Consider the following 27,838-nt stretch of genomic DNA (forward strand, 5'->3'; position numbering starts at 1 on the left):
TTTATCTTCTATAATTTCATTGCATGTCAGGACTGCGTGACTGCAGTCTTGTATTGTTGTCAAATAAATCTGTCGACCTATCTTACCTACAAGACCGTCCCTCACCGAGAAAAACAACAGGATCAGTCTTTAATGCAGGTGTCCGAAACAACATATAGGCTATATATTTAGAAGTGACAGAAGCCCTCTAGCAGACGTAGATAACATAGATATAGAGCGACAAAGTCCGAGCGATAAAGTCCATCTATAGAGGAGGTTGGGGTGGATGGATGGGTCAAGAAAAACATTGGACTTTGACACAGGAGATTGCTGTTCATTTCCTGTTTCCAACAGCTTGTCAACACTTTTTTATACCACGACCATGATCGTCCCCTGACCTTAACCACGTGGTTATTATGGTAACCATGACCACAAAGTTCACCTAACCTGAACAAAGTGATCCATGATGTTTCCTGAAACCTAACCAAGTGGTTTAGTCAACCTGATGATAGGAGCGCCAGATCAGTGCATGGACTGACAGCGTATTTTGTCGTTGAAACCTATGAATATCCGTACCTTTTGGATGTTTTCCAGGGTCCCGGATTAAAATGAAGGCAGAATGCCCTTTTCCAATCTTTGCCCCTAAACTTTACTTTGGAATATTTTACTACTTCTACACTAAGACTTCTCAAGACCTGATTATAGTCCCTCTTCGCTTTTCTTAACTGATGTTTTTGCATTTTGTTTATTTTGTTTTATCCTATTTCCTGTTTGTTTTAATCCTCTTTGATGCTTTGTACCTTTTTGAAAAGTGCTATATGAAAGTGCTATAACAATAAATCTTTATCTACTTACTGTCTTGAGTTAATACAGCTAACATGATTTTGTTTATAGAATGAAAACTTCAATTAAGAGACAGGAAAACAGGTAAAATTTTTAAGGACATGGGAAGAAAGCATTCTCCACATTTCTGTGTTTATGATTAATCAATTAAAGATATGCAGTAGAAAAAAGTAATGTAAAATTGAAAAAAAAAAAAAAAGATATGAGCAGGTGAGTGAGCTGTGTGTTAAGTTGATTTTTCCAGCAATTAGAACTTTTATCAACATTCAATAAGTGTTAATTTTGGAACTTGTGTTCATCAACGTTCAATAAAATCTTCCAGAGAGCAGCAGGAAGCAGAAGAACTAGATGTAGAGCCTCAGGAGTTAAAAGTCAGACAGAGAGAAATAGAGCCAGAGAGGAGGTCAAAGGTCGCTCATTTCTTGTTCTATTTAGGTACATCTGCAGATTAAGATGAGATATCCATCGCCCACATGATAAATGACTGTGATGGTACGCCGGTGAAGAGATCTGAATCACAGTAAAGAGACAGTTTTAGTATTTTGTGGACTGTGATTTGCTCCTCGGAGAGTGAGCGCAGCCCGGAGGAATACCACCACGTCTCCTGGTGCAAGAACAATATATCAGGTGTGTGTTCGTATCTCCAGCCATCCACCAGGGACTTTATGTCAAGAGCTCTCTGCTTGAATTATCAATTTGGATGGTAAATCTGACGATAAGCACAGTATCGGACTGTTTCATAACGCTGCATTCTCCAGAGTCAGACAATAAAAGCCTGGAGGACCACTGTTGCTGTTTTGTCGGGTGTATGCGGAGGTCTATAATTTCAGCTCTCACCTTGTTTTGAAGCAGATTTGAACTTTTCTACGGGCTGTGGCAGGTTCCCCCTGGGATAAAGCTGCCACCATACAAGAAAACTGCCTGTATGTGCTCTTAAAAAAATCAAAGGTTCAGGCAAGAATTCTTCCGTTATCTGCAGAGGAATCAGTGAGAATGTTAATGTTTCTCACAAGGACAACATGTGACTAAAAGCTTTGGTGACATTTGGTTCATTGAAACATTGTTGATGGTTTCTTAAAGTCAGCTATTACATGTAAAATGTATTAATGCAACAACACTTCATTATATTTGTGATTAACAGACTACATGGCACTGATGCTACAGAACCAGCTCATGCTAAAGGTGTTTTCAGACCTGCACTTTTTAGTTGAATTGTTTCTTAAAACAGAAGTAGTACTCAGGTGCAGACCAAAACAACTTATACCACGACCCTTAAGAGGAAGTGGTCTTGGTTCGGTCCCAGACAAATTCTGGAGCAGTTGGTTTGCGGTGGGAAAGTGATTCAACATCAATCCAACCCAACTACTCCGCCAGTCTGAGCTAAACGGGTCCCATTTTGCATGCTGGGATGCAGATGAGTGAAATCAACAGTTGCTAGCAGCTAGCAGGACAATGAATTAAGGTCCAACCTGGACTAGCGCAATGACATACATTGCATTTTTGATATTTGGGCAGATAAGACCTTCTTCCTGTGTTTAGGTGTTTGCTCCCGCCCCCAGACACATCTGACCAATGAGCAGAGTGAACATTCTCATCTAACTTGTATTAATGTGTTTTAGTTCACTTGTATTTTTCCAAGTGTGAAAAGAAACCAAATTAAAGGTAAAATACACCAAAGTTTACCAAGTCATCAACTGATTCAGACCAGAACAAATAAACAGTAGGTTTGCGCTTAATGTCACGATTTGAAAATGTTTGACTTTGGCTTCATCCAGGGGTAGTTCCATTTTTTTTTTTTTCTATAAACAAAAACACGTGCCATCAGAATAAATTAAAAAGAAAAATGTCACACATAGTGGCTTTAATATGGTCACCTGATAGCATAAACAACAACAACAGACACCAAACTGTTTCAAATTAAAAAGAAATCAACAAAACCTTTCAATTCTCTCTTTCTCTCTTTCTCTGGGACAATAAACATTATAAACTATATTGTGATGGAAATATTTCAGAGAAAGTTCCTGGTACTTTTTAATAATTTGTACTAGTAGCTTTGCAACCAACGTCTCACACACTGAAGGTCTTGACACCTTCTGTTGATGTTCACAGTAAACTAAACAAGGACTGAAACCAAACTTGGCAGGTAAAGATGCCAGGCTCCTCTCCTTGTAACATCCTGTGGGACGTTTCTATCCTTCTCCAACTTTCCAAGGTTTCCACATCATGTTTGCTCAATGACTAGAAGAGTTTTCTGCTCCACTGATGTGGTTTCTGAGGAGGGAGGTAATGAGGACAAAACTCTCAGATATACAACCCTCATTCTTCTGATTTTGTTTATTTGCACCTTTACGTTGGGATAAAACATCCTAAAGAGAAGAGAAAAAAAACAAACGACAACAAATACTCAATGTGTGAATGAGATAAAGAAACCAAAGTTCTCTGCTTAACATAAAAAGATAAAATATAAACACCATAATGACTGCTTTAATCTGCTTTCCAAGTCACTACTCAAAGCTTAATGTGTAGCAGGAAGGTACAACAACACTTTAGTTTTATATAGAAAGAGAACAAAACAGCTGGTTAACAAAGATGAAAGAAGAATTTAACTTTAAGTTAAAGTATTAACAACATACATTACTCCAGTACAAATAGAAGTATTGCATTCATAAAAACGCTAAAGTATGTAAGTATTACCAGAAAAATGTACTTAAAGTATAAATTATTATGCAGAATGGCCTCCTTTTACAGTGTTATGTTATTATTGCACTACTAGATTATTATTACAGATGCATTAGCATGTGAGTCACATTTTTAAAGTAATAACTTATGGAAGTAAAGCTCATTTTAACAACCTCACATACTGTTGGGTGGTTGAATCTATGACAATCCATCATATGTTATAAGCTTGTTGTATATTGTAAGATGTTAATCAGTGGTAGTAAGTCAGTATAATGGAGTAGAATATATACCAAATGTAGTTAAGTATGAAGTAAGATACTCTATAAGTACTTCAAAGTTTATTGTTTGATGATGTAGAAAATTGAACAGGATTTGTTCTCTGGGAGGAACGTTATCACCTTTCTTCACACACACTCACTCCATGATTGGCTGAGAATGGACTCCCTTTCTCCTTCATCTCCTCTGTTCTGCACTAATCAGATGGAGATTACAGAGAAGGAACGGACACACACGCACACACACACACACACACACACACACACACACACACAGAGTGAAATGGCTCTCTACAGGTGCTGCTCTCACCTGGTCTATTCTCAGAAGAAATGGCACACAATTAGATTTCCAAGGCAAGTGTGTGTGTGTGTGTGTGTGTGTGTGTGTGTGTGTGTGTGTGTGACTGCATATTTCTATATGGAAGGCAGTGTGTACGTGTGTTTGCACAAGGTAGAGAGACCACAAAAGACACAGAGAGAGAGAGAGAGAGAAGTGGAAAAGAGGTCTGAGGGGAGTAGAAGCTCTCCCATCATCATGATGTCTAATCATGATCATCATCAGCCCACACAGACTGTTTATCTCTCTGTTCCTGCATATTAAACACAGTATGAAGCAGGAGGGGACGTCCTGGTGGGACTGACTGAAGACACTGAGGGACACGAGTCCAAAGGATCAACCTCTCTGGGACCAAACACATGGAGTCAGTCACTGCGTGTTATTAAAAAGAGCTTTCCAACCTTTTCATGAAGCTGATCAACTCATCTAAAGCTCGTCTTCTAGTCTGTAGTATGGGTCAATATGCCTGAGCAATGTCTTCTAACGCAGGCTTTCTGTCACAGGTTCACCGTCTTAGTGACTATTTATCATGTTGTTCACCTGCCTGATCTCTAACTCTCCTGTCATTGCAGATCCTGCCACACTCATCTGCCCTGCAATCACCTCATTCCCCTCACCTGAGTTTCCCCACCCGTCTCCTCACCTGGATCCCATTTGGCTCATCAGTCACTCCTTATATGTACTGGTCCATATTCACATGCTCCTTGCCAGATGGTCTAGTATGTTTGCCTAGCTGTCCAGCATTTCTTTATCTATCTGTCTGCTTGTCTGTTACCTGATGTCCTGCCTGTTTCCTGGTCTTGAGATTTGCGTAGTTCCTTGGAGTTGTCTGGATGGTTTGTGACCCCTGCTTGTGTTTTGGGACTGATTAAAGAATATTGGACTCTGCTCCTGTCTCTGAGGTCTTGCTTTTGGGTTCTGAGGTTCTGAGTCGTTGTTTCTGATGTTTAAAAGCTCCGTCAGAGTCATAAAATATATTATACACTGTAAAAAATCTGGTTAAACTTTTTAAGCTTAGTTTGTAAGTCAACTTTAAGATGTAAATGTCTCAGCCGTCTTAAAAATATGAGTCAACCAAATTAATTTAGTGAGTTGAATGAACTCTTAGTGAACTTACTTTCATTCAAACCATAATTTCAAATCAAAAGACTTTAAATCAGATGAACTCTCTTAATACTTTTTATTCTGAAGAGATCTGGAGGGAGAATCTGAAAAAAAAAAAAGAATGAACTTGTAATTAATAAAATATACTCACTCAGTGGCCAGTTTATAATAGTTTTAATGTTCCCTTATCGAGGATATAATGTTCAGCTTTTGTTGACATAGTTTTCTAAAGGTGTTAATTCCACTTTATGGTCATTTTAGAGGCTGTAACCCATTTATATCAATGAGTGTTATAGGCTGATTATTATTTCTGATGACTAAACTCACATTCATGTGAAAACTTGTTGGATTATTTTCTTTATGATATGAGCATATAGTTTTACTATCCAAACAATGTTACTTTAAATATGTTCCTCACTGATTCCTTATACTAATGTTGTTTGATTGATTGATTAAATATGTTTTCTGTGGTATACAGTGTTGTAAAAGTGCAATAAAATGAGTTATTTTGTGCACCAAATGTCATATTGATCTTGTTTTACCCCCCCCGTGAAGAAGATCTTTCACCACAGATCAGCTGAACTGTAACTGACACACTCTACATGCTCTGTCATCCTAAAATAAGTCCAACATTTAAACTCTAAATATAAGTTTATAGGAGTTTCTATTCGCAATGTTGTTTAGTGAGATTGATCTGATTCTTGGAACGAGCAGAGCCTTTAGTGTGACACTCATACGATCCACTTTTCACACTTGTTTCTTTTCAGCTCAAGCTTAAAAAAAAAACAGATTGAATAACTTCAACTAAAAGTCAAGACCAATAACCTTGAAACGGTGATCTAATGCAAATTGTGCTTGAAATTATTGTTTTTTTTTATTCTCATAAGAAAAAAAAATCAATCATGCTGAAATAAAACACAGTCGAGTGCTCTCACCGCTGATTTTTACCACCTGAGCAGCTTTAAAAATCAAACAGGAGAGGAATTTCTCAGTTTCCCCCCCCCTCTGAATCTCTTATTTCAGCTCTTATTTCATGCTCCAGCACGCTGCTGTAATACAGTACAAGATCTCTTTTTTTATGGACACAGGAATATTTATCCCATCTATTGTCCGTGCACTGCAGCTCTGACCCTTGCAATCCTCTTAGAGCTCTTCTTCTTGGACACTTATACTGGTGGCGATGCAGGAAGTGCGGCTTATTGCGGCTTATACTGTTGCGGCCATTGTGAGTCACTCTGGATAAGTTAGCTGAAAGCCTCAACTGTGAGGCTTTAGCGGGACGTTGTATTTCTGAAAACGGCTGAGTAGAGTATCGGAGTAAAGAAGAAGACAAGAACAAGAGCAAGAACGGTCGAGCTTCAGATACAACGAGTGTATTTAATGCATACGGCGAGGAACTAATTGCTATGTTCTTCACGCATCAGTTTGCATGGACGTCTGCCATCTGTGATGTCACGTGATTAGTTTTTAGGATTGTAGAATAACACATTATGAGGTATTTATAGTGTTGTGAAAGCAGGACTTTTATTCATAGTAGGTACAGTATGTGAGATTTTTTACAAGCTCTGCTAAAGTTCAGAAGCTTTCAGTCTGCTATAACACACACACACACACACACACACACACACACACAGCAGGAATAAAGCATAGTGCCATCAGCTGTGCATGAGTCAGCAGAAGGTCTGTCCCGTCCTTCACATCTATTCAGGAAAACACACTCATACTGTGTCTATGCACACACACACACACACACAACCCAGTGTGTAGTCTTGCTTTTAGAGTACACACACACACACACACAGAATCAAAGATCAGGATAACGTGTGTCTGTTAGTTTTATCAGTTCATTTCACCAGATCAGGCTGAAACACCTGCACAGGCAAAGTTTATTGATTCATTCCTTCCTCCCGTCTTAGCTGCTGCTACAGTTTCCTTCAGTGAGGAGTTTAAGAAGCAAACTGCATTGTGGGAACTGATCAGTGATCAGGAACGTAACCAAATGTAACAGATTCTGTCAGATAGTGACCAGACATCATGGTGGAAGTCATCATGTCCTGTTATAACCAGACACTCCTGGTTTTAAGAGTTATTAACCCTCATATTAACCCTTTCATGCATAGTGGTCACTACAGTGGACAGCTATAAAAAAGCCGTTTTCTTAGATACGCATGGGGTTTTGATGGTATAGTTGCACATCAGCCACTACAGTGGACTCTAGTGTGTCATCCCATGTTTAAAAAAATGAAGTTCAAATATTTTTTTTTCATGCCTAAAGGGGAATAAAAACACTTAGGAAAAAAATCCTGACTGAGGTTATCATAATTCATGCATGAGAGGGTTAAACCTTACGCACTGAACCCTCACAGACTTCAGTCACCATTAGTGTCTAAGTGCACGAGGGCTCCAAATGTTGTTTAAAATGAACCAGACAGAGACATATCTGTGTACAGAAAGGTCTAAGGCTATATATATATATATATATATATATATATATATATATATATATATATATATATTTCATACATATTTGATTAATTTTAGGTTTATTGTTGGTTCCTTGTTTACAACAGTTCTTTTGGGACCAAATGAATATATTAGGAAGTCAATATCATGCCAATAAATGACCAGCAAGTGCAGACTGTGCTTGTTTATGCTATTTCTTCCGGGTTTTCTAAATTTTTTTTTGTTTTACAATGCAGCGTTCCACTTTTTAATGTGACAGAATGATGCATTGTGGGTTATATCCTTGACTAAAATCAGCAGATTTGTGGATTTACAGAAAGTGTCCACAAAGGACATCAAAATGTCAAGCAGAAAGCCTTCTAATACTTCAATTTTAAAGCGGGATAACCTTGAGCCACCAATCAAACTCTGTGAGTCCATAAGACCCTTTCTACAGGCTGTGCACACAAAACACAGGACGTCTTCAATTATTCAATTACACCTCTGCTCAAGTTGAAGGTCAGTGGATGTCACCAAACTGTCCCAAATTGTTGAGCGCTAACAGGTGCAACAAAGCTTACAGAAGAGTGATGGAGATGTCAATCAAGCCTGCTGTGCACTCCTCTCTCCAACTCTGTCATGGCTGAATATTTGGTGATTTCAGCAATTACTGAACTCCCGCGAGATTTCAGAACAAGACTTCTCCTTGAGCGAGACTTGGTTTGACACAATAACAAACAGATCGGATCAAGTATAAGGGACAGAAAATAAATATTTCTCTGTATGATCCTTTCCATGTTGTCAGACGCTCATAATAATAATCTGAGCCTGTCAGTGGAAAAAACAAGTACAGGACCACGCCTCAACTACACCACTTCCGGCATTCCTATAAATACCACCTAAGCCTCTCCTCTTCTTCCGCTCTCGTATTCTACGTCCCTCCTTCCACCCTATTTCTCTCTTCCTGTTTCTTCATGGTTTTTCCTCTCCTTCGTAGGGTCCTGAGGGGGTCCGCAATGCAGTCAGCAACCAGAAGAACTATGCATATCAATCGTTTTCCTTATTAAATCATCTATCTTGTTGACGGTGTGGTCCTTGCTAGTGAAGTAGATGTACATTGACAAGGTGCCTTCACCCCAAAGGATTACATTGCGGACCGTTTGGCGGCTGTCGGCTGCGGCGCTCTCGCTCAATACTGGACCAATGTTAAAGACCGTTGTCACCATTAGTCACAAAAACATGGGAAAATACCCAAGTTTCCCTTTAATGGCACCAACTGAGGAACTAACACCACCAACTGTTTATCTTGATGAACCAACTGCTAATATTCACATAACAATATTAGATGGAAACATGCGTTAATTTGCATTTTCTTTTGTTTGGTTTTGTTTAGTTTTCAAATTCTGTTTAAATTTGCATCACATTTGGATGGAAACTTGGTTACAGTTTGTACATTCATGTTCTCGCTCCTGAACGCCAAAAAAAAGAGAACAAATGGGTGTAAAATATGTATATATATGGGTGTATATAACATGAAGAACACAAGAAAACATCCATGTACATTGTCTATGATGTAACTGGTTAAAAAATCCAGGCCCATTTTTCTAAATGTGCATAATTAACTAATCAATGACCAATATTCCAGTTGGTGCTGATCAGTTGAGTGACATTGCTGGTTTCATTGACTTCCACAAGTCAAACTTCACCAGGCGTCACTCAAACATTTAACAACCGTCTGCTTGTTTGCTGACTCTGCTTGTATAATTATTCCATACACACATATATAATCAAACCGCATCGATATTTATCACATTCGATATTCGGTTATAGACGCCCTACCTGAGCTTCTCAGTGAAGCAGGAAGTCCTCGGGTGGAGTCAGTCCTCTAGTGGTGAATTCACATTCCAGTCACATCACTGGCCTCGGGGTTACAACGGGATGACAAGCTAACAAGGACACCCTCCTACCTGGAGAAAGGCAGAGAAAGAAGAAGAGGAGGAGGAGGAGGAGGAGGAGGAGGAGTGCAGGGATGGAGAGAAGAAAGAGAGAAATGTCAACATGTTGCATCATTAATTCATTAGTATTCCTAAAGGCTCTTTCCTTCTGTCTTCTGTCCCTTGTGAGGGAACTTACACATACAACATGTATAATCAAGTCTGAATATCTTTTTTATTACACATGTGTGCTTAAACAGTTAATTTCCACTATGTAATCATGTTTAATTCTCACTATATTTGATTATTCTGAATCTTGAGCATGTACTCGTTACCAGACTGGGAGGGATGCTTCTGCTGTGAGAGATGTCTTTATTCACTGAGAGCGTGAACAAAGGAAAAAACCAAAGCTAAAGGTGCAGATAAGAACGAGTGAGAAGGTGTCTAGTCCGCCGCTCCCAGCGGATGCAGAACGTATCAAAGGCCTCTCAGCAGCTGCGGGAGTCTCCCCAGGAAAGAGAAGCATGATGAGTTACAGACAATAGACTAGCTGTAGTTTTTAATTACTTCTGAGAGTGATGAAACGCTTTGTAGCTTTCATGCCAGGTGGCTATATATCGTGCGTTTCGCTCTCTGCGTCTTCGCTCTTTGTCTAACGCAGACGCCGAGCCCGCGTGCAAACGTGACGCTCTGAGCTTTAGGAAAGTGTGACAATATTGTAAGAGATCTTTGTCTCGTTCCTCTTTGTCAGAGAGGGAAATGCAAAATTGCCACAACACCCTCCTGTCACTTTACCTCCCTCTCTTTCTCTTTATCCATACCAACCACCTCCACCCCTGCCCCCTCCCCTCACGGCTGCTCTGCCTCTTTTCTTTCCCACATGTTCCTGTCTTCAAAGTTTAAGTGTGAGGGGAAAAACCCCAGAGCTACTGGTAGTTCTGCATTACATGGATGCAAATTTCTGCGGTAAAAACAAAATGTAATTCAATTCCAAAATGATGAATTATGATTTTAACGTGCTGATAAATTACCTTTCAATCCTTTCTAGCAAGCAATTACTTGGATTTTTCCATGTTAAAACATGTCTGTCATATTTAAAACTGGACTAAATTTGGTTTTTGTTGTTTTTTTCATCCTCATAATCATCATTTCAATGGATTTTTACTGATTATATTTCAATGTAAAGTCCACAATGAAATGTACTCAACAGTAAAATGCCTGCGATGTATTGTGAACTTGTAAAGTACATGAATCATTTGGGAAGAATAAAAAAATCATCTCACATCACATTAAGTCTTAAATTCCACCTTAAATATTGAAGAGTTATTGGTAATGTAACTTCTGTGTTTTAGAGCTGAAACAATGAATTTATCAGTTGATCTACTGATAATTAATTGTCAACTATACTAATTAAATAACTGTCTATGTATTGTTTTCAAGCAAAAAGCCAATTTGTTAACATCACCTCTGGCTTTTAGGGAATTGTGATGAGAATTTGTCACTATTTTCTGACACTTCATGGACCGAGTAGTCAAGAAAACAAACGGAGGATCAATAATTAATGTCCAGTCGAGTCCACAACTGCCTTTGAATTTTGATCATCATCATCTTTATCCAACTGAGCCCCGTCCACATCAAACCAGTGAGAGAAGACAAAAAGAGGAATATGAATCTGTCTTTGCAGGACTTCATCACATCGGTTTTCCGAGCCTTTCTACTGTATCTTGAGTTGAATGGGGTTTGGTGGGGTTTATGTTAAGGATTTGATCAAATATGATACGTAATATGCAGTTTGGAGCTGAATAAAACCATCTATTCAGTTGTAGTTTTTGCTTTAGGTTTTGGTTCAGGAGTCAGATGAGGGAGAAATTAATCAGCTCCAGCTATTCAGACCACAACGACGCCCAAACCAACACGTTCTCACTCCCAACTCATCACATATCGAAGCTTAGTCAGGACCACTGGCGTTACTTTTTAATGCACTAGGTACCCCTTTAGTGTAATTTTTCAACGCAGAGTATCTTAGTAGTCACTGTTAAAAACGCGGTGGTTAAGGTCTGGTTAGGTTTAGGCACAAAAACCACTTGGTTAGGGTTAGAGAAAGATCATGGTTTGGGTTAAATTAAAAAATAAAATAAAAACGGCGAGGTGCTCTGTGCTGATTTCCAACTTTTTGCCAACAATATTACAAGCCTTCCATCTCCTAATAAGAAAGTAAGTCAGCTTATATAGATGTCATGTGAAGCAACCTCAGAAATATCGATATGATACGTATTGTTGAAATGTTAATATGCTCCGTATTACAGCTGTTGAAATGTACATATTCAACGTATCTGTGGTTTGCAGAAACGTACAATACCAACGTTTTATTCTGGCGACCAGGCTGAAATTTGTCACCTTATATAGACGTCATCAGTCTCATAGAGTCTATGTCAGACGTTGTGGGAGCTCAGCAGAAGTCTATCGGACACAGCACATTAAAAAACGACTCTAAAGCGGTACTCAGTGCGTTAAAAAGTGACGCCACGGGGTCCCAACCAAGCTTTGATATGTGACGAGTTGGGAGTGAGAAAACGACACGGACAAACAAAAATAAATAGTCTGGTAGCTTCTACAAACCAATATCACCCAAAATGCATTAAAACATTTCAACACATTAAGGAAAAGAGGAATCTGGAATTATATATATAGTATTTGACACATACTGAGAGATAGCAGAAAAGCCTTCAGCATCACTCTGTCAGAGTGGAGGAGTCAGGAGTTTTTGGAAGCTGCTGACATTTACACCAACATTCAACAGTCATACAGGGAGAAATCCATCAGACATGAAGAGGAGATGTACTGTATTTTTCTTTTTTTTTTTCTTTTTCTGAAGCCTCAACAGATGAAAAAGAAAAAAAAAAACATTTTCTGAGTAAGTGGCACGACTCAGTTTTTTCTCAGATAGAAAAAAAAAAAAATTCTTTCTTTGCATATCACTCTGTCCACCTACACATTAAAAAACCTGCAGCTGCTTGTTCATATTTGCTCTCTCAGGTTTCTCCAGAGGCTTTTCTGGGAAACACAAGAAGAAAAAACTACTAAGCGATGTTGATGAGGAGGTTACAGGGAGGAAAGGAAAAGTGGGTACACCAAAAAAAAAAAAAAAAAAAAACCAGCAGGGAGGGAGGGAGGAGAGTAGGTACACCAAAAAGAAATAAATTAGAACATTTTCTCACAAAATAACTCCTGGAACACACTGAACATCTCAGACTGATGATAGATGACAGTGTGCCAGCGAGGCGCCTGAAGGTGAAATTTCCCTGTAAGTTTGATGTCGGGGTGATGTGGGTGTAGCGTAGGTGAGCGTTCGCCTTTTAGCAGCAAAAGGAATAGTTACATCACATTCTATGCATCGGCATATAGTATATATATACATATAAATATCTCTAATGCATGTTTTTTTTTAATTTTATTTAAAGAAATCCCATTTTCTAAATATATTCACTTGAAAGTGAATCGCTCCGGGCCTGCAAGGATGTATTTCTGTTTACTTTAGTTTAGTTTAGTTTGCATGGTCATAAAAGATAGAAGGTAATTAAACACGGTGATAAAATGCAGACACAACAGACGAACACAGCAGAAACACAATTTGTGCCGCGGAGATAAATGACAGAACAAGGCGGCGTGTAATAACCGTGGCTTCAAAACAAAAAGAGAGAAAAAAATACAAGAGAGCCCCGGTGATAAGGTGTAGTTGAATTAGATAACAACATCTTAATGTCTTTTAAAACACAAAGTGATGGATGACGGCTGAGAAACAAGCGTTCGCGAAAAATAAGCATAAAAATACATGAATGAGAGTGATGAAGGAAAAGTGTCACAAGGGAAAGAGTAAGTGGGAATGAAGAGGAGGAGGAGGAGGAAGGAGGAAGGAGGAGAGACTGTGTGTGTGTGTGTGTGTGTGTGTGTGTGTGTGTTGGATCACTGGGGAGAACTTCAAGCTGTTTTGTTCAGAAGCAGAGTGTTTTAGCAACGACAGGAAGATGTCTAGATGCCAGAGAATCAAATAAACAGGAGATAACTGCAGAGAACAAGAGAGCAGGAAACTTCCATTAGAACTGCTGTAATTTGAAGATGCACTGAAGTAACTGTGTGTCTAATTCCTCAAAAGAAAAAAACAAATGGTCTGTAAACCATTAACAGCTTTTTTTTTTCTTATAAACTCTTTAAAGGATAAGTCAGGTGATATTCTCTAGTTTTTACTGTCAACAGAAAAGATCCAAACCAACAATGAGTATCCAAATCCTACCACAGACCTCTGTTGTTGTCCAAAAACTATTAACAACACATCAGTGAGCCACACAGCTGCACTGGGTGACATGTTCCTTTATTACCATGAACACACACTGTAGTAAATGTAGACACAAACCATCCTGCTGCCAGTAATACTTATTAAAGTACAAAATGTGGATTCATCCGCCACTGAAAATAGTCCCCAACAAAAGCACTATTTCCTTACGATTGAGTAACGTTGGCTAAAATCTACAGTGACCAGCTGTTTTTAGTTAATTACTAAGCTGTTTTTATAAAAATAAAACTATAAATTTGTATGTTTTTTTGTAAGATTTACTTTCTCAGTAGGAACCGATGAAGCTTTTAGCGCACGTTCAAGAAGGAAGACGTCATCACACTGAGCTATCACATCACATACTCAACTATTATCCAATGATTTCACTGGACGCTGCACACAGACTTTTCTATCTTCCAGTGATCATATCAGCTGAAAGAATATTTAAACCACCTCACCTGTTTCGTCTCTCCATGCATTTATTACAGTCTACGCCTCATCGTCACTTCATTCCACAGAACGCTGCTTTCATCTCCTAGTTCACTTGTTCCAGCATCACCTTCCACCACCAACTTCCTCTTTTGTTTTTCCCTTTTATCACTGAACCAATGGCTATAAACTCCCAATCCTTGTTGTATTTCTGAACAATGTTTACTCTTTTAAACATATTCTTGTCTCTGGGGAAAAAAAATATTTGTTTCTTCTGTGTATGGTATGTGATTTCTATTATTATCTTGCAGGATCTCCGATTGGTTGCTATTTATAGGGCTCCATCCCTATATATCCATCACTTGACAGAGTCGAAGACTGTCAGATAAAGCTTTAACATTCATGTCAACTTGTGTCTTCCCTGATTGAAATGGGCTCAGGGCTAAATATTGACAGACAGACTAAAACTAACATTGCTTGTTTTTGTTTTTTCCATAGAAAGACATGCAAGTGAAATTTGTATATATAGCACTTTTGAAACAGTACAAGTGATTTAAAAAAAGGACACAACTTGTACAGTTATAAAAGCCATCCCAAAAAACAAGTGAATTGTACAATATGCTGTTAAAATGTGCACTGATTTGGATTTTCTCGTTCTTTTTGGAGGCTGATCTTAAGTAGAAAAGCAACTATTGCAAAATCACAATCGCATAAAACACACATTTACAAAATGTGCAAACCCTTCTTTATAGAATTGATGTCAGTGAAGATTTATGACAAAGAAAGCAGGGTCAGAGTGAGGTTAAGCATCAACCAACCTAAATTCTTTGACAAAGAGGGTTGGATTAGGAAAGACATTAGCAAGAATGTAGAGAAAGACAGAATAATGTAACAGGATGATGTGAGACAATGTGGGCAGAGATCTGTTAGAGATAGGGTTATAGGGTGACAAGACAAAGTCAGAGAAAGTGACGGAGGTGACAGGTGTCTCACAGGAACTCTTCTTCTCATCTCCCCGCCGGTCAGCGCTTGTCTGACTGACAGCTGTATTAGCATTAGCACGCCTACATGACAGAGGATTAGCATTAGCACGGCCCAGCGCTACAAAAAAAAGGGATTAGCCTTAGCACGAGCTAATGCTGAGGGCTAAAAGATTAGCGCTAGCTATAACATGGCTCCGAGCTATACGAGAAAATTTTAACTGTAGTCTGACTCCAAACTGAACAACTTTAGATGATCATGGGCATACAGGACCATACAGGTGGGCATGAGTGTACAGGAAGCATTGGAAATGTGGGTGGGACAATCTAACGGGGGTCTGGAGGTCTTCCCACTCAACATTTTAACAGTTGGTTTGATACTTTTATCAATATATATGGTACATTTTGCAATTTCATCCAGAGGAAGTTGTTGGGCCCAATGAGTGAAGTGGAGACGACAACTGTAGTCAAAGTGTCTTGATGCTCTTCTAATAAACTACATTCATCTTCCATCATTTCTACTAGTATGAAGAATCAGCAGGTCTGTGTCTCAAAGCTGGATCATGTTGTTAGAAAGTTATCTTGGTGGCTTTGTTTACACACACATTTTACACACATTTTGATCATCATTATGACTTTTCTAACTATTCTATTCTTTGTGTAATGCGGCTATTTTGCATATTTATATTCAAATAGATCCTTTTTTTTTGTATTTACCAGGTTGTATTTGTAACTTCTCTGTACACTGTATTAATTAGATGGCTGTAAATCCATTGTTTATTTGGGTCAATTCATATATAACTTTTTCTTTTATATAAATATAAAATTCCTAGGTTGGACGTGTTGAGTTAGTTTTTACAGTGGCAGCATTTGGTCAACATTTGTTGCATTTCAATATGCACTAAAAAGTAAATTGCTTCGCTTAAATTAGAGAGAAATTTAAAGTTTTAAAGTTTTAATAACTTTATGGACCATATTTTTTTATTTCCATCTTATTTGATGACAAGTCAGATACTTTATGACAGATGTCAACTAAAAATGAAATTGACTTATAGAAGCTACAATTTGAAAAATGGACATTATGGCAACTTAACATTTAACATGTACTACTTAAACAGTAACTTAACAACAGATATTCCTCTGATGACAGGGACGTTCTCTTATTGATTGGCTGCCAGACATTTCTGTCAGAGGCAAGACAAAACAAAATCAAATGCAGGGATGTCAGTGTGCCACAGAGTCGACCGCCGAGGACGATCAATCTTTCGAGCAGCACTTTGTTTTTGTTTTTTGTAAATGAGAACTGAATGAACTGAAAGAAGCACGATCATGAGGACTCCACCACCTACTTCAAGTGAAAGGAGACGACCGTGACCTAACCTTAACTACTTATCACTCGCTGCTCTCTGTAAGAGGATGGTGTGAGTAGCCTCCTGGCTACATGTTCACTAAACATAGAAAAATCATCACTCCAGTGCTACATGTGCTGTGACACAAACATAAAATGTTGTGATGGTTCAAAGTGTTACCCATCAAACTTGAATCATGTGACTTAGCCAGCTAGCTGTGCCTGTAAACCTCCATTAAATAAAGACTTTTTTTGGGTTTATAGGAATGTTTTTGTAGTTATATATTGAATCTCTGCAGGGAAACATTTTAGCACTTGAACTAAAGCTTCAAAAAGAACAAAATAAGCATACCTGCCAAAATTAAGTGTCAGGGCTGCTGTTGTGTTCAGATAAAAAGACATTGTTTCAATCTCAGGAGTGAGTTCAGAAAAGAAAAAAAAATCCTTTCTGACTTTGTTACACAAGCAGCTGTCAAGTGTCACTTGTAATTACAGAGGAGTTGCCGTTCCTGCAGTAAACATAGTTTGAGGAATGAGCAGTTACAGTAAGTCATGCTGTGATGCTGCGAGCACAGAGGACCGGGGACAAAGAAAATGAGTCTGGTGCTGCTGGGTTCGGGTTTTACATCAGGGGGCAGAGAGGAGGAATAATAAAATAATAATAAAATCATGCTGTGACAGAAAAGAGGAATTTTGAGGTGTTTCAGTCCGTTCGGCGTCTGCTAAAATTCAAGGAAAATCAAACCCTCTGAAAGAAGGTTGAGCTGCTGCTGTGTGTAATTACCTTACTTGAAATGGAAGTGTACTTTATGTGAAGAAAGAAAGGAACAGAGCAAAGCAAAGGTTCAAACATTATACTTGGAGTGTTTTCTCTTCAGTTGTGAAAACTCAGGTATGTAGCTCGTTCAGTCATTTCATTTCCTCTCCCCCCCCCCAATCGTCTCATTTACCCAACAAGGTCTTCAATAAACTGCTGATTAACCAAAATTTAGAAGCATGTGTGAGCACTCGTTCCATCTGTTTTAGTCCCTTTATGATCGACAGCATCATTAGAATTTTATTAGGGTGGACTCACAGAATGTTAATGAGACCCAAAAGGCTTGTTAGCAGTTTGAGATGTGAAAAGACAAAAAAAAAATAGTAATGAAATGACATCATAAAGATGCTGAGCAGTCATGAAAAGACTATGGGTAAATAATCAAGCCATTCAAATGCAAAAGTATTAATATAGCACTGATAAAAAAACAACCACTGAGGTTTATTTTGCTTATCAAAGACAGACATTTAGCTCTTTCAATGTAATGTGCAGGCGTGGCTTAAGAGATATTGCATGTTACATGTTAGGCTGTATTAAGATTTATACCATGAGGCAACAGAAAATTGTCAATGAGAGATTTTGCCATAGCATTTATATGTTTAAGATTTTTTGCATCAATGTGATGATGTACTTTGATTTTTCTCAGGTGTTTATTTTACTAGAAGAGAAAACTTGACATTCTCATTTGATTATTTTATCTGTATAAATGGTTTCCTGAACGACGTTATGCATCAATACTGCTGTATCAAATTACATATCGATGGCCAAAGCGCAAAACCTCCTATCTGCAGAATTCTCTGATTGGCTGATTTCACTTTGGATGATGAGAACAAGGAAGGCTGCTCATATTCAGTCTGTCTGCAAGATAATCTCACCCTTCCTTGTGATGGAAAAGTCACACAACTTAGACAATTTAGAGCATCGTTTTGTAGAACCTCCTCCAACTTGCACCAAGTGCAAAACTTCCTATCTGCACTTTGCGAGGCATTAATACCTTGTTGGTATTGTTAACATGTAATATGATAATATAGTCCAAAAACAGTGTATTATGTATTGGGTATCCTTAACAAATAGCATTCTGCAAGAAAACAAGTTTTTTTTAGTTTTCTCAAAAAAGTGCATTTTTCAGAGAGGAGGTTTTGCTCTTGAGCCATTATATATACCATGATGAAAAATTTGAGTATTTTGACATGTTAGTTTGAGTTAGATGAGATGATTGATACCACTGTCATGTACAGTAAACGTGCAGTCTGTATCTGTTTAGCTTAACTTAGAAAAAAAAGTGCAGATTTAAAAAAAAGTGCATTTCCTAAAATGTGGAACTATTCCTTTAATACATCCAGTATCGCCCGCTTCTACATCACACTGTTCTTATCTACAATACAGCTGTTGTGCCCCTCAGTTACATATGTCAGACAGTCTACGGTGCTGCAGAGATGTCTGCGCTCTGTCGTGCTTCTTGACTTCCTCTCCGTCTGTCTCACCGACCGTCTAAAGCTCAGTCATCCCTGCATTCGGCTGACAAGCACACAAAAACACACGTACACAAAGAAAAGATGTCTACATACAGAATGACAGAGGTTCACACACTGCAGAGATGCTGACTTGTCTGAGTCCGTGTTACAGAGGGATTATTGTAATGAGCTGTGCGTTCACTCACATTATACGCAGTGGGTTTAGCATTGAGATTTTGTATGTGTGTGTGTGCAGCAACAACAACAACAACAAGTCTACTACGGTACAACATGTACACTAGTGTGTGTCTGTGTGGTATCTGAGCTCTTCTATGCATGTGTGCATCACTATGTTAGTAACAGTTGCATGGCTATACATACTCAGGCTGTTGGTTTATTTGTGTTTGCTTGCAGCCTTGTTGTTTGTGCATGTTTATGTAAAGATTTTCGCAGCCTGCAGTTTGTGTGTCTGTGCCTTATTTATTTAATCCAATTTCCGTCTGCTAGAAATTAACATTAACTTGTTATTTGTAATTTTGGACTATGTAAATAAGAAAATATGGCTTAGTATACAGTATTTGTGTGAATGTGTATGTGTGTAGTACTGTTTATATGCTGTTTATGTACTGTAGGTGCATGTAGGATTGTGTGTTGATTTACTTTATTCATTGACATGTCTAAAGTATGCACTTTAATTACATCCATCAGTTTCTCCAAATTCAGGTCCTCCTCATATTTATATATTTTTTGTTGTGCTCTGCAGCCTCAGAGCTATTTGAACATGTTAAATGGGATTATATCCTGGCAATTAGAATATGACAAGAGAGAGAGTATTGATACTATTCTCAAATAAACTTCAAGTCCTTTATTTTTGAACTGACTCTTACATCTACGAGTGAACTGATTACTTCAAAAACAAGTGACAACATCCTGCAACAAAAGTCTCAGTATAATATCATCACTTGATTCAAAAGACAACTGAAACAATCACAAGTGTTTTTCAAAACACTTTCATTTATCCAGTTTGAGTGGCGAGTCAAGTGCGATGAAGCCCAGGTTTTGTTTGTGATGTGACACGATTCGGGGGGAAAAAAATGCTGAACATTTAAAATCTGTTTGTTTCAAGACATTTAGCTCTTTTTAGGAAAACACAACTCATATAATGTGAGTCTGACTTTAACAGTTGGTGAATCAGGTGACATTTAAACGAGAACCAATGAAATTAGGTGAAGGAAAGGATTCATACAGTCGACACTGTCTAGAATTAAATGACATGTCAGTAAAGACCCATCAGAGCAGAACACTGAGACATATAATCAAGCTCCGATCAGTTCACACTCAGCATTGGATCCGTGACATTAGAAGAATCGAGAGTAAAATATTTCACATGAGAAGCAACAACAGAGCTTTCGTCTTTTATATGAGACGTCATCTATCAGACCTCTGAAGAAGCTCCGAGGTCTTTAAACCTGCAGGAAGCTCCTGAACAGATCAGATTTCCAGGAAGCTTTATTGACAGGATGTCAATGAGAATATGTTTTCAGTCAGCAGCTTTAATCAACCAGCTCATGCTGGGAAACATGATCCTCTCAGAAATGCTTGATTTATACACACACAGGAGCACTCAGTGTGCACATAGAGGAGCCCATGGACACACACAGAGCATGAAATCAGTGCTTTGACGTGACCTTGAATCTAAATCTTAAACATTCTAAAAAGCTAAACAAAAGATTAAAATAATACACAAACATAAACAGACTATCGGAGCGCTGCCATTTTTCCCTGCACCTCCATTATTGTCGCTGTCTCCCGCAACATGCTAGCTCAGATAGCAGACTGCTTACATCCTCTGTTACTGCGTTAGTGCTAACAGCTAACGGCTGTGAACGTGAGCAGTGCAGCAGAGGACACTGACATCACATGATGATGATGAAGCGTCTCCAAGAAGTCGCCCATTTCTCTGTCATAGACCTCACTGGACTTACAAGCAGGGGCAGCTTAACATGACTATGGGCCCTGGAGCTACAGACGTTGTGGAGCCCCCCCCCCCCCCCCCCCCCCCCCTTCCATTCCTAGTGCACACTTCCCTTCACAATTTGCCACAACATGAATTCAGCACGGCGTATCAACGGACTGCAACAAATAATAAATGGAACACCCTACTAATCAGTAAACAGGATATGAAACTCACAAAATTAGACAATACATCAACAATAAGTAAAAACAATACAATAAGAACAAAATAAGCGACATATAAAAGACGTTGATAACACAATAACACAGTCTGACAAATTGTGTATTAAATAAAGGCCATCGGACCACCTGATTCTAAAGTATCAAAGCCATGGATGTATTATATGATCTTAGCAGGTTCGTTGTTGGGCCACATTTTCTACTGACAGTAGCGTTAGATATCTTCATATCTTCGTTTTAAATGGAGATTGTGTGAGCTTACATTGATCCATTATGGATATGACATTTACATCCTGTAATCCTGTTTTAATCTGTTCCAATCTGTCATGCAATGTACTGAACATTTAATAAACAGGCTATTGGTTCTTTTTCAGTGCATTGTGGGTCGGTGAACCATATGAAATCAATCCTGCTGTGTTCTGATCTGTGTAACTGGAATTAAACCATAGTAACCGAGTTATAGAAAAAACAAAACAAAACAAAAAACAACAATAATTTAGTACAATTTTAGATTCATCTATAAGTTTTAGTTGAAAAAAGTGATGGCTGACTAAGGCCATTTTTTTAAAGACTCCCTCTTTAAAAATAAATGGAGTTTTGAACCTTGTTGACATGTCTATGTGGTGTTTTTTTCATGTGCTACAAGACATATCAGGAGCAAAATAAGCAGTCATGGCTGAGCATTTCTGCTTTGAAGCTGCACTGAACCAAGGACAGTCTCAAAAACACAGATTCAGTCAGGTAGGAAATCTAAGGAACCAATCATTTATAATTAAAGATAATTATATGCAGAGTCTATCTTCTCTGGTTTTCACCGAGAGATTCCGATCTGTACGGAAGAGTAGCAACCCGTCGAGTTGAAAGCTGAGTCTGGCATATCGCTGTTTAGGTGAAAATCACAACAGTTCCTCATCTCCCAATGAATCAGTCTCAGTCGGATCAGATCCATTTTTGTTATCCACTGAGTGAACATTGACCAGAAAGAGTGATGGAATGGCTAGCCTGGTCATGTTAGCTTTTAGCTTGACTAACAAACCTCCGCCTCCCCTCCTCTCTGAACCGTAGTCTGCTACACCAGCTGCAGGGCCTCAGGAGCTGCAGTCTGCTGAGCGCCGCACTAAGCTTTGGTGGAAGTGAGGCAGCAGAGTTGCTGCTAATGTTCAGGAGTTGGGTCGGGCTGTATATACCTTCTTGGCCTAGTTGCACTGGTTGTGTTATCTACACACAGAGTCACTAACACTCTTAACACCATAACCGGGAGCCAGAGAAGCCACCATGACTATATTTGCATATTCATAAATTATGGAATTTTTGATGAGGGATTTTAAAGTGGTAATTATAATCCCCCCTCCCACCTCCCAAAAAAAAAAAAAAAAAACATATCAGACACCCATTGTTCCAAGCAGAGTATTTTATATGTCTTAATACATGTCTGGAGGGAATCTTTAATGAGAGGAAGAAAACTGTTTGCCAAACTGCACCATTTAGTTTTATCAGCTGGATCTGATTCATTGAGCAGAGTTTCTGAGCATTGTTTCAGTTATTTGTAAAGGGAAGAGCATGTTTTATGTCTCTCTGGCCTCTTTGGCCTGTATGTGTCTGTGTAGGTCGCAGTGTGTACAGTGAGTACTGTAAACTGTCAGTGCAAATAATGACCATCTGTACAAACAAATAAAGGCAAAGGGAGGAAGGGATCGTGTACTCTGAACTGCTGTTTGGCTTTTAATGTGAAACATCTGCAAGAGAAGCAACAGAAGTATCTAAATGCACCGATATAAGCAAGAACATCTCAGTCACATATCTTGTGGTTGTTTTTGTCTCCTCACTTCCTGTCTCCTCCGCTATCTCCTGTGTCTCCTCGTCTCCTCGCGGGGATCATCTATCCTTCTTCTGTCCGCCTACAGTCGACTGTCAGCTCTGACTGATGGTCGAGCGTTTGATACTGTCGGGGTTTGATTGCCGGGGTCTTGTTATCTGTCACCCTGGCGAAGGGGAAACTCAATCTCAGTTTCGGCTGCAAAACGGTTACCCCAGACAACGCCCCTCGGTGTGGAATCTACGTGCAAAAGCGGCACCGCCATCGCCACGTTCAATCCGACGACCCGCCATCTGTCAGCGTCAGTCAGTGTCCGTGTGTGTGTGTGTGTGTGCAAACATGGAAGTGTGTGTAAGACAGAGAGTGTGTGTTTATGGCATTTATCAGTGTCAAGGTGTGTTTACTTGTTGGAATGTGTATGTGTGAAGGCAACTTATCGTGTGTTTGTGTTGACAATGAGATCGTATGTGCATGGATGGTTGTGTGTGAACTAGCAGGATATGTATGTGTGCAGGCTTGTCATCTGTCAGTGTTAAAAGATGTCTGACCTCTTTAATCTCATTAGAGCTCCCCAACCCAGTGTCGGTGTCAACAGATTAATCCGAGGGGTCACGAGATGTTTGACAATTTTTAGAAAGTAGAATTTGGTCCCATAAGATGACGTTTATATATATTTTATTTATTGTTAAATACTTTATCTTTGCGTCTCATGCTTATAGCTTATAGAAATATGCAACTTTCTTCTCCTTCTTCTCTTTCTTCTCCTTGATTTGACACAATAACAAACAGATTGGATCATTTCTCTGTATGGTCCTTTCCATAATGTTGTCAGACACTTATAATAACAACCTGACCCTGCCGGTGGCAAAAACAAGCACTTTTAATGGACGTACATTGACGGCGCGGAAGCTCGTTTTGCGGCTGCCGGCTGCAGGGCTCTCGCTTAATACATTTCAAAAAAAAATCCTCATTAGTCACTTAGACACACAAAAAAAATGGAAAATAGTGTCCCGGTTGAAAAATAGAGAAGTTTCCCTTTAACTGCACCATAGTTGCCATGCAGAGATATTATAAACAGAACTAGTTTCATCTTGATGGTGAAGTTTGAACTGGTGGAAAACTAGTCGTGGATTCCTGTTTTGACTGTCTGCAGCCAAGATGTGGAGGAGAATCTGGAGGAAAACCAGCGCCAAGTAAATAAATTATACAGATATTCATATACACAGGCCACAACTGCTGATAAATACTAGAATATACCAGCTACTAAACACAGATGATGATACTGCCTACACTCTTCGAACAGTGTCAGCTGCAGAAAAAACAACCTGAAACCTCAAATCTCCATTTTCCTGCCTCCTCTGTATTATTCAGCACAGAGTCGCCGCTACAGACGGAGCAGGTCCATCCTCGGGTTCATGATGTTTCCACAGCATAACTAATACCTGAATCTCCTCTTTCCTTCCTTTTCTCTCCCTCCGCCTCTCATCTCTTTCTTCCCCCCCCTAGACTTCCCTTGTTTTTAACCAGCTTCTCTTCCCTCCTTCCATCATTCTCCCGTCTCATCCTACAACTCGCCTTGATCTTCTTCCATCTCCTGTCATCTTCCTATCTGTCACTATATTTCATCTTCCTATCTCCTTCTCTCCTCCCCCTTTTTGTCACCTCCATCTCCTCCTTTTCTTCCCTTCTCACGTTCTTCCCCCCACATGCTTCTGTTCTTCTTTCCCTATGCCCTTCTCTTATCTCATGTCCTAGATACCTCTCTTATCGTTTTCTCCTCCTCCTTTCCTTCCTTCTTCTCATCTCCTCTTTCCTCTCACCTCTACTTCCTCGTCGCACGTCTCTCACCCTTCCCCTCCCCGGTCGTCTCTTGCTCTCACACCTCTCCCTTCCCTCCATCTTTTTTTCTCTCTCTCCCACCATGAGTTATAACAGATAAGTATGGAGCTATCTTAAGCTCTACTCTGCTCTTCTTCCAAGAAAGTAATTTGGCAGCGGGTCGCTAAGTCACCCCCAACTGTCACCCGGCAACTGCCTCTATCACAGGGCTTCCATCTATCTCCTCCTCCTCCTCCTCCTGGTTAAATCCCTCTGCTCCCTGACACACATGTATACACACACACACACACACACACACACACACACACAGATACATTTGAAGCCCCAAAAGATACTAAAATAAACACACACAGATGTGATAAAACACACAAATATGTTTAAATGGCACAAGCGTGTGTAGTTACACACTCAAATATTCATATTCACACATATATTTTACATGTAAAGGGTTCAAAGACAATTATCATAATGTGTGTGTGTGTGTGTGTGTTAGTGTGTGTGTGTGTGTGCGGGCAAACTGGTGTTCTGCATTAGCATTCTTCTATTTCCCCTATTTCTTATCATTGTCTCTGTGTTCATACATTCATCATGTCATTATGTGTGTGTGTGTGTGTGTGTGTGTGTGTGTGTGTGTGCAGTTTCCAGCTGTACAGTAAATAATGTTAGCACAGCCAGCACAGGGCTCAGGCATAAAGAACACAGTCGGGGAGGAAGAAACGCAGAGAGAAAAGAGAAAAAAGAGGGAGAACAGACACAAACAAGAGATAGAAGAAGAAGAAGAGAAACAAACAATATGACAGGGGAGGGGAAGAGAAAAAAAAAAGGACAGTGAGAAGCGGTGAAGGACAGATGGAGGTGGAGGTGTAGAGCAAAGGAAGTCTACTTTAATGGACTGCTCTGCATTCAGGTTGTTGCTGGAGGCTTTCGGAAACCCCAGCACACTGTGTCTATTAGTCTAGTAAAAGGGCAAAGCACACAACGCCAGCCTCGCCGCCGACTACACACTTCACTGCGTCGACCATTTTTTTGGACAATCCTCACCCGCTCCGAGCTTTTCACCATGTTGTTGGACACGAGCTAAATCTGAAAACCAAGTCAGTAGAAGTCTGTTCACTTTGTACCACCTGATAAAGGCGGGACAAAACTGAGTGACAAGTAGGGGTTACGTTATTCAGTAAAGCACAAATAGTGGGGTCTTTTACAAATATTTGTTTCATTAAAATATTTTTTAAAGTTATTTGTTTTCAAGAAGAAAAAAGAACCATGTTAAATACCAGCGTGCAGGTCGGTTACATCACTATCTCAGTCTGTCTGCTCTGCTCCGCTATCAGCAGGTCTCAACGAGGGGAGTCACATCCACCTGCTACATGACGCACATTTTCTAATTTGGACATCATCACTCCTGGAGTTGGGGGTGTTCCCCAGAGATAAAGCTGAGCTACTGACACAAATGAAGTGCTACCAAGGGAACACTTATTGTAACACTTTAATTTTCTAAAATTAAAAGCGTAATAAAAACAAAAAACAGGATTTTTAAACCTCTTTCCTCTTTTATTCGAATACAAATACAAATACAAATACAAATACAAATACTCTCTCTGCTCATCCCTAGTGACAAGTCTCTCTTTTTTTTGTTTTGTCCCTTGATCTACTGGTTAACTCTATATTTTACCAGGCGGATTCACTACAGAACAGAGATGACAAGAGCTGGTAAGACTTTAAAACAACCAGGTTTAATGTCCCACTGACAGGAAATAAAACACTGATTATCTGCAAGTAGCTGTTCTGTAGCTGACCTCCCAGTGGAAACAGCGTATTGAGAGAAAAGCTTAATGCTGGTGGTTGACAGTAGGATATGATACATACCATCTAACCAATACTCCCAATCCAAATTGAATCCAGCTGGTAATCTTTGTTGCATATCATCAGCCTCTCTCCGCTCTGTATAAGATTAGATCTCGAAGCACTTGTATTAAAGCTCACACTGATCTGTGTTTTGCTGTGTGAGGCATCTAAAATAAATTACCACATGTGGGGGCTGCCAGTAATATTCAGCTCTCATGTCAAAAGCTGGCTGATGTTCACTATGTTCCTTTGGCATGTGTTGACAAGTGCAACCCTGTCTCCTAGATATTACGTTCATATGAAACTAAATTGTTTTCCCAGCTATGTTACGCTGGCAAACATAATCGCTGCCAGGATTATGTTCAGAGGCAATGTTTTTTAAATGAATGAAGTGTTACAAGCTCTGGAGTCGGAGGGAGGAGGTCGGGGTGGAAGATGCAGGACGCTGCCAGTGCCTGAACATAACCATAAAAAGTTTAACATTGCTGTCGCTATTACCAGCAGATACTGTACTGCAGGATCGGATATTTTGGTGGAAAAAGAAAAATAACTGTGCTGTCTTCACTCATATGTTCAGTATTAACATTTTTTGCAATTTGCCAAGTATGTTAATTAACATTATATTGAGAGAAAATGTCATTCAGCATCATTATGTTTCCAGCGAAACATATTGTACATATATTGCACAACATATCAACTTAATTTCTAGGAGACAGGGTTGACAAGTGAACTCTAATCTGCTATCTGCTCCGTCTCCATTTCCTAAAACTGAATAGTAAGAATGTGTATTATAGTAGAATAATGTATAACAGCCCTTAGTTATGAATTAATGCAACACTACCTCCACCTTGCTACTACTCCGGCAGCTGTTGATATAAGTATGCATTATTAAAGTTTTACTATGCAGGATTTTACTTAAAAACTATATGCAGACTCGTGCAAAAATAATCCCTTTCAATCATCACTTAGAAGTGTGTGGCAGTGTGTTTATCTGCAGAGACTCGGCCTGTAATTTATTATTTTGCTGCATTCAGGATGCTTTGTGCAGTGGGTGTGTTGCCCCCCAGCCAATAACAACACAGGGTGTGAGGTCGGGAGTCATATTGTGTTTTTATTTGATTGAGTGCGTCTCCGTCTCCTTCCTGTTCTGTGTGCTGCTCCAGAATCATTTTTATTTTAGCTTCTGTTTTCAAA

At 39.2% G+C, this 27,838-nt stretch overlaps 1 long non-coding RNA gene across 1 annotated transcript in view; it reads right to left on the reverse strand.

Annotated features, from left to right (window-relative positions):
- Positions 1–27,838, reverse strand: part of LOC122984075 — a 137,074-nt gene that overhangs the window by 59,919 nt on the left and 49,317 nt on the right. Inside the window, exon 2 of the long non-coding RNA XR_006403818.1 lies at positions 9,499–9,626. This is a non-coding gene — a long non-coding RNA (uncharacterized LOC122984075). The remainder of the gene's footprint in view (positions 1–9,498; positions 9,627–27,838) is intronic.

The sequence above is a fragment of the Thunnus albacares genome, chromosome 6 (genome assembly GCF_914725855.1).
Source record: "Thunnus albacares chromosome 6, fThuAlb1.1, whole genome shotgun sequence".
Classification (NCBI taxonomy): Eukaryota; Metazoa; Chordata; class Actinopteri; order Scombriformes; family Scombridae; genus Thunnus; species Thunnus albacares.